The sequence below is a fragment of the Neolamprologus multifasciatus genome, chromosome 19, assembly GCF_963576455.1.
Source record: "Neolamprologus multifasciatus chromosome 19, fNeoMul1.2, whole genome shotgun sequence".
Classification (NCBI taxonomy): Eukaryota; Metazoa; Chordata; class Actinopteri; order Cichliformes; family Cichlidae; genus Neolamprologus; species Neolamprologus multifasciatus.
In genome coordinates, this window is record NC_140457.1 from 29,516,618 (window position 1) to 29,524,778 (window position 8,161).

The 8,161-nt window shown below is 45.7% G+C and overlaps 1 protein-coding gene across 1 annotated transcript in view; it reads left to right on the plus strand.

Annotated features, from left to right (window-relative positions):
* Nucleotides 1-4,558: 4,558 nt before the first annotated feature.
* Nucleotides 4,559-8,161, plus strand: part of LOC146496809 (uncharacterized) — a 66,130-nt gene continuing 62,527 nt past the window's right edge. The window contains exon 1 of the mRNA XM_085142676.1: nt 4,559-4,713. The gene's annotated coding sequence lies outside the window, so the exon portion shown is untranslated. The remainder of the gene's footprint in view (nt 4,714-8,161) is intronic.

Below are 8,161 nucleotides of genomic sequence, written 5' to 3' on the forward strand. Positions count from 1 at the left end.
ACATTTACAACAATTTGCAATATCAAGCACTAATAGAAAATAATGACCAACTCTGCCACATTCAGAGATCAGGATGTTTCCATTAAAATTATTTTTAAGAATGAAAACAAGCTAAGAAATAACTCGGAGCCCCACTGCACCCTGGTTCGTCCTTTTTGGGCCTATAGGCAATGCAGAGTATCCACAACGTAGCTCATCGTTGGCCTCTGGCAGAACAGCTTGATCTGTTTGAATGACTTCTGTCCTCTCTGTCCTTTTCCTCTCAGCCATAAAAACTTCCAGGTGAGAGAGACATTTTGCATGTGACTCACTGGTTTCCTGATATTTTGCAAGTGGTGTGTCAAAGTGGTCGACGCTCTCCTTCATGGTTTTAATGTCAGCACAGATAAACTCAAAAATGTTGTTGGTGTCTCCTCAACCTTTCTCCATTTGACTGTTGGGGATTCAGATGGTGTAAGAGGAAGAAGGGGATGATGCAGCAGTTGTTAGTCTGAGCCAAAGTTGTGCAATGTTTCCCTTGATGGTACTCGAGTGCACTCCTATCTGCAGTAGTGAAGTTTGCTTGCTAGTGGAATTATCAGTTATTAGCACCTTATGAGCTTCCATGTTTCTTTTCTCAGAGCTTTTCATATTGTATTAATGTTGCAAGTCAAAAAGAACAAAGTTAGCAAATAAGGCTCTAATTGCCCTACAGCAAACAGAAAACCAGAGCAGCTTATATATGACCAGCTTCTTTATATAGTATACTCATAGGTAAATCAACATGAAAGTACTGAGGAAGACTCTGGTGGGATTTACAGTGTGATGTACTGATGTCCCTCACAGTGACGTTGTGAGTTGAAAAGCAGAATGTGTGACTTGAGTGAGCGCAGCTGAGCACTGGTGGCACTAATGAGAGGTCTTTATCACAGAGTTGTGGTTGTAAGTAGTAAAATAAATAAAACACAAATAAAATTTGAATTACACATTTGAAACTCTCAGTATATTTATGTAAATATCAAATCTACAAATTTTTGAATATTTTTCCTGTAACTCTAAACTCTAAATGTCACAGCAGAGGCTGGAATAGACGGACTCAGTAGCTGAACTCACACGGACGCACAGGTTAGCAGGATTAACACAACTTTATTGTACAAACCATGAAACTGCAAGGACAAGTAGATGTGAACTATGAACTGAGAATTATTACGTCTGTGAGGGTAATGTGTAAAGCAATAACTAGAAACTAAACACAATTGCATTGCCAAGACAACTAGACCATGAACTATGAACAAAGATTTCCTGAGTCTGTGAGTTTGACGTGAAGCTTTGATTCGAAACAAACATAATTAGACTGAAATAATTCGCTGGAAAGGCTAAAGCTCAGGGGCATAAAGGAAAGGCACGGGCTTCAGGGCACGCAACCGGGAGTCTCAATACACCACAAATAGAGGAGAGTGGATTTAGTGGCTGAGTCCATACAATCCAGAGGAACTATAATCAAAGCAGCAGGGGAGGTGGGAGGTCCGGGTGAGGCGGCTGGGTTCTGAGAGCGTGGGAATCCGTGGAATGCAATGACGGCGGCTGGAGGTCAGGCAGGTGAGCAGATCAGAGCTGCCAAGCATAAGCCAGCGACAGCAGAAAAGGTGAGTATTGTCTGGGATGTAGCGTGGAAGTCGGCTGAGCGGCTGCAGAGAAAAAACACAAAGTGAGTTTCTTTATGTAACAATCTCTCTTTAAGCAAAAGCTGTGACAGCTAACTGTGGTTAACAGAACACTTGGTGAAGAGCAGCGGTGAGTGCTGATCTTAAATGCTGGCAGCTCAATTTCCTGCAGGTGTGGAGACACACCTACACCAACAAAATAAAAGCCTATACCAACCAAACCATAATCCTAATAAAAGAACAAACTGAAAGTAAGTTACCATAAGTACCATTTAAAAAAGTGAAGTGAAAAATACTCCTTCAACCTGAAGCTCTAACATCTAATTAAACAAACATTTATCGCTCTAAAACACTTTAAATCTTTACTAGAAAGTTAAGCCTGCCAGGTGAGCAGGCAGGCAGCATGGACACTCAGGTTTGTGAATGCGAAAGCCAGAGAATGAGGTGACGTAGGATTTTGAAATTCATACCAAAGTGAGACAGGTAAGTGAGGAAAGCTATGCTGTAGCAACGCCAGCCACAGCATTGATACAGCATAGGGGTTTGTTGTGGCGGGTGCTGGCCCCGGGTTGGGTAGCTGGCCACCACTGAGTGGTGTTGCACTGGGTGCGGTCGACACGGGTCCCAGGTCCGTGCGCTGGGGAGTGGCAAGTGCGTGCATACAGCAAAATTGTGTATTTGTTTGTGTACCTCCCTCTGTTTTGTCTTTTTGGTGCTGTATATCATTTGAGTCTGCTTTGTTACAGAGGCAGGAGTTAGCGACCCGGTGTGTCCGTTTGACTTTTTACCCCCTTTTCTTATCTTTTATCTCGCTTGTACCCCCGTCCACTCCAGCGTAACAGCCACGAGACTCCACTATGGTGCTCCGCTTGGGAAAGCAAATATGTAACATTCAGACCATAATTCTGTTTGCTGGACAGGTTTAAAAAAAGAAATAATAATTCAGACCATTTGGATCAATGATGATGATTAATCCATTAAAAATACACAGGAGCAGGCACTGATGTGTGGAAGCTGCCATGTTCCCCTGCACTTTTGAATACAGTGGGCACGATGAACACCACTGTTTTAGCTAATCACATTTTATGTATGTGGCTCACATGCACACATTTTATGCGACGACTGCATACATATCAGGAGGATCAGCCGGACGCTGATCAGCCGTCTCTAGCTTTTTCTCTCCTCCTCTCTGTCACCAAGGCGGAACTCATTGTGGGTTCACGCCCTCACAAAGAGGAAACACCTGAACCTCATCAAGGTGATCAGCATTTAAGCTGGGAGGTGACTGCTGTTCTTCGCTGGATCGTTGCCTGACACGCATTAGTGAAAGTCAAGCCACAGCAAGTTAAGTCGAGTGTTTTCTTTGAGCTTTGTACTTACCCACGTCTCCCTGTCTACAGACCTCCTGGATTCTTCCCTGTGTGATTCCCGAGTGGTGAGTGTTGGAGAGAGAGCCTGCTGTCATGTGTGTGGATTGTTTGGAGAGCGCGTGCCTTCCCCCTGGATTTCCCTGAAGTCCCTCACCTCGTTGTACAAAGCACTTCCCCTGCACCCAGTGATGGCCAAATGAAGCTTTCTGAAACATTGAAGCTTGTATTGAAAGACGATTCATTACTCCAAGCTTTTCAACACAATCCTCTCTGGTGACATCTGGTGGCCAAAAATATGAAGAGCAGCTTGAATCCACAAAATAAAACCAACTGCTTCGTAATGATTGCCCACTCTCCAGAGTGGAATTCTGTCTGATATTGGGCCGCCGTTGTGTTGCTTTAAACGTGTATTTTTTGGAGTGACAAAAATGTTGTTTATTTCTTTAATAAATAATTTTGACCAGTATACTCTCCTTGTTTAAACATGCACCATGGCGTGGTCTTTCTTTGCTTGTGACGTCGTGATGTTGGTAAATACAATAATTGAAAAATACCACGTTACATATAATATACATATAATAACACATTATGGAGTATTCTTCTGCTGTGAGGTCCCGCCTCCATGCACTTATGCAATTAATCGCTAGATGGGTATATTTATAAATAATATTACATCAGGGAAATTTTCCTATACATATTTTTGACCTGGGGGTAGAATTGATTGTGAACTGGAAAGGGAAAATGCTTATGAACTTGCAAATTAAAAACATGATGCATTTAAGGTAACCCTTTTCCATTTGTATTTAAGAAGAAAATTTGTTACACTGTGCGATGGCCGAACCTGTTCCTTTTATATTTAGATAATTTCTCCTGCCTTGAGGAAAATCCCTTCACATGGAACAGAAGAGGCTGGAGTGCAGAGAAACTGGTAGAGATGCAGTTAACTGGGTCCCACAAACTCTCAGCTAAAGAGAATAAATAAATTAGATTGCTGCACATTTTGCAGACTAACCGTTTAAGATTATTTAAAACAAAATGTATCTTTTTATAACATTAAATGTAAAGAGTCAAATCGAAGTCTTTCTAAAGATATTTAATGATATTTATATTATGAAAAGCAGATTTTTGACATCTTACGTTTTTCCCGTTGTCAGATAAAATAAACATGCACAAAACAAAAGCAAACAACAAGAACGCAAAGCTAGAAAACCCACCCGATTGACCAAAATCAACTCAAAATACTCCCACACAACAGAAACCCCTCTATTCCTCGCTGGCTCCAAATCTCTCGCTGATTCGCTTCCTTATAAACCATTGAATCAGATACCGAAGCAGTTAGGTTCTAAATGAAGCTTCGGACGTCACTGATCACGTGACTCTGGCTAAACAAATCAAGCTTCGACACAGTGCTTCTGAAGTAGTGTGTTGATTTTTTTGACACACGCACCAGAGCGTCAGCTTCAAGCGGGCCATCACTACCTGCACCGTTTTGTATATACACCTGGTGGACTTGTAATAAAATTCTTGTGTGCATCTGCTCCTGGAGTCCTCTACATCAGCACCCCTCCCGGATGGCCGAACTTCTCACCCTATCTCTAAGGGAGAGGCCAGCCACCCTTCGGAGGAAGCTCATTTCTGCCGCTTGTATCCGCGATCTCGTTCTTTCGGTCACTACCCACAGCTCATGGCCATAGGTGAGGGTAGGGACGTAGATCGACCGGTAAATTGAGACCTTCGCTTTTACACTCAGCTCCCTCTTCACCACGACAGACCGTTGCAGCGTCCGCATCACTGCAGCCGCCGCACCAATCCGTCTGTCGATCTCCGGCTCCCTTCTCCCATCACTCGCGAACAAGACCCCGAGATACTTGAACTCCTCCACTTGGGGCAGGAACTCATCCCCGACCCGGAGTGGGCACTCCACCCTTTCCGGCTGAGAACCATGGCCTCAGATTTGGAGGTGCTGATCCTCATTCCTGCTGCTTCACACTCGGCTGCGAACTGTTCCAGTGCGAGCTGGAGGCCCCCACCCAATAAAGCCAACAGAACCACATCATCCGCAAAAAGCAGAGATGAGATTCTGAGACCACCAAAGTGAAAGCCCTCCACCACTTGGCTACGCCTAGAAATCCTGTCCATAAATATTATGAACAGAACCGGTGACAAAGTGCAGCCCTGGCGGAGCCCATCACCCACCGGGAACAAGTCCGCCTTATTGCCGGCAATGCGAACCAAGCTCTTGCAACGGTTGTATAGGGATCGAATGGCCCGTAGCAATGGGCCAGACACCCCATACTCCCGCAACACCTCCCACAGGACACCCCGAGGGACACGGTCGAATGCCTTCTCCAAGTCCACAAAACACATGTAGACTGGTTGGACAAACTCCCATGCACCCTCAAGTATCCTTGAGAGGATAAAGAGCTGATCCAGTTTTCTGCGACCAGGACCAAAACCGCATTGTTCCTCCTGTATCCGAGGTTCGACTAGCGGACGAACTCTCCTTTCCAGTACCCTGGCATAAACTTTCCCAGGGAGGCTGAGGAGTGTGATCCCCCTGTAGTTGGAAAACACCCTCCGGTCTCCCTTCTTAAAGATGGGGACCACCACCCCGGTCTGCCAGTCCAGGGGTACTGCCCCTGATTTCCACGCAACATTGCAGAGGCGTGTCAACCAGGACAGCCCAACAATGTCCACAGCCTTCAGGAACTCGGGGCGGACCTCATCAACACCAGGGGCTCTGCCACCAAGGAGTTTAACTGCCTCAGTGACCTCGCCCCCGGAAATTGGCGGGTCATTCCCCTCATCCCCAGACTCTGCCTCCTCCTTGGAAGACGTGTCAGTGGGATTAAGGAGGTCCTCGAAGTATTCCTTCCACCACCTGACAATTTTCTCAGTCGACGTCAGCAGCGCTCCGCCAGCACTATACACAGTGCAGGTAGAGCACCGCTTTCCCCTCCTGAGACGCCTGACGGTTTGCCAGAACCTCTTCGAGGCAGTCCGAAAGTCTTTTTCCATGGCCTCTCCAAACTCCTCCCACACCCGAGTTTTTGCTTCAGCTACTGCCCGAGCCGCATTCCGCTTGGCCTGTCGATACCTGTCGGCTGCCTCCGGAGTCCCACAGGCTAACCAAGCCCGATAGGACTCCTTCTTCAGCCTGGTGGCTCCCTGGTGGGTTCAGATCCGGGAGGCCGTTCCTCCCAATCACGCCCCTCCAGGTCTCGCTGTCGTTACCCACGTGAGCATTGAAGTCCCCCCCAGGGACTCTAAGAAGGCTGGGTACTCTGAACTCGGTCCTGACTGTCATCGGCGCTTATGGTCAGGACCCGTTCCCCGACCCTAAGGCGCAGGGAACAAACCCTCTCATCCACTGGGAAAAACCCCAACGTACCGGCCATAAGCCGAGGGGATATTACAATACCCACCCCAGCCCGCCGCCTCTCACCAGGGGCAACTCCAGACTGAGACAGAGTCCAGCCCCTCTCCAGGAGACTGGTTCCAGAGCCCAAGCCATGCGTAGAGGTGAGCCCGACTATATCTAGCCGGTACCTCTTAACCTCACGCACTAACTCAGGCTCCTTCCCCACCAGAGAGGTGACATTCCATGTCCCTATTGCCAGTCTTGGCAGCCGGGGATCAGTCCGCCAGGGCCTCCGCTCCTGGCAAATAATTGATTAAATTATTATTTATAATAGAAAGGACATCAGTCATCATAAAGAACAGTACAGGTGACCAGTTGCAATAAATGAGCATTCTGACAATATGTCAAATGACTAATATCTGAGCTGTCATACAGTGAAAAGCAGGGGTCATCCTGGACAGGGTGCCACACAAGGTAACGCAGAGAGAGTTACACTTCTCTAACATGCTTAGGGGCTGGCCTTGCACAGAATAAATATAACTGAGCCTGTAATTTTTGCAAATTGTTAAACCCATTGAGCAAAGTAACATTGTCAAATTTTTGGTTTTATCCTAAAAAATGTGTATTTATTGGAATACCACTTTAAATTCTGGGGGTTATTACAACAGACACTTTAGATTCGCTAATCTATTCCACCCGAACAGGAAAGGAGTAGGGGTGCAACGATACTCGTATCAATATTGAACCGTTTGATACAGTGCTTTCTGTTCAGTACGCATATGTATCGAACAATACAAAATTTTTAATTTATTTTTATCAACTTTTCTTCTGACGCTGTCTGAGAGCGCTCAGTGGATCTGCGTTCGACCAGTCCGCCTAGGCTGCACTGTCGAGCGCAGATCCACTGAGCGCAGCGCAAGCTAGCAAGACAGAAGCTAAGCTCGTTGCAACATGGCAAATTGAACCTCCCCCACCCTCATTCAGATCTGGCCTTTGGAACTATTTTGGTCTTCATGTGAAGTATGACCCTGAAGGTAAGCGCGTCATGGACAAAAGTAAAACAGTATGTCGGATGTGCCACGCAATGCTCAATTACATGGGTGGGAACTACTGCGTTAGTGCAGTTAGCTCGTTAACGTGTTGACGCCGTCCAGCCCCACGCACGGGGCGATCCGCGGTAGCTCGTTAACGGAGATTTGCTGTGTTGTGGCGTTAACCTCATTTCAGATTAACGCTGACAGCACTAGTGGGAACACAATGAATATGACTGCAAGCACGCATGCTACAAACTTTACCCGAGTCATTTAGACAGCCGTTAGCACATGATTCTCCTTATGGGGACCTGATATGTTTAATATGCTGCTGAGAATATACCCCAGAAGAAGCGTATGGTATAGCTTTTATTTTGGAAAGAGCCATTTCTCTGTAATAAACTCTCTTTTCCAAAGATGAGGGATTTCTCCATCAGATAGATTTATTATTTTATTACTTTGTTGTTTCAGCAACATTAAATTTAAAAACTGTACGTTTGACTTAAAATATATATTTATAATTTAAATAAATGACAAATTAAAAAAGCATGAACATTTTTTTGTATCGAAAAAATATCGAACCGTGACACCAAAGTATCGAACCGAACCGTGAATTTTGTGTATCGTTGCACCCCTAGAAAGGAGCCCTTCCCGACCCAGCAGCAACAGGTGATGCCACAGCAAAAGGCCTCTAAGTGGACAACCAAGTTAGATTAAGCAGATAAAACATCCACAAATTCTGTGCAATGGGAACAA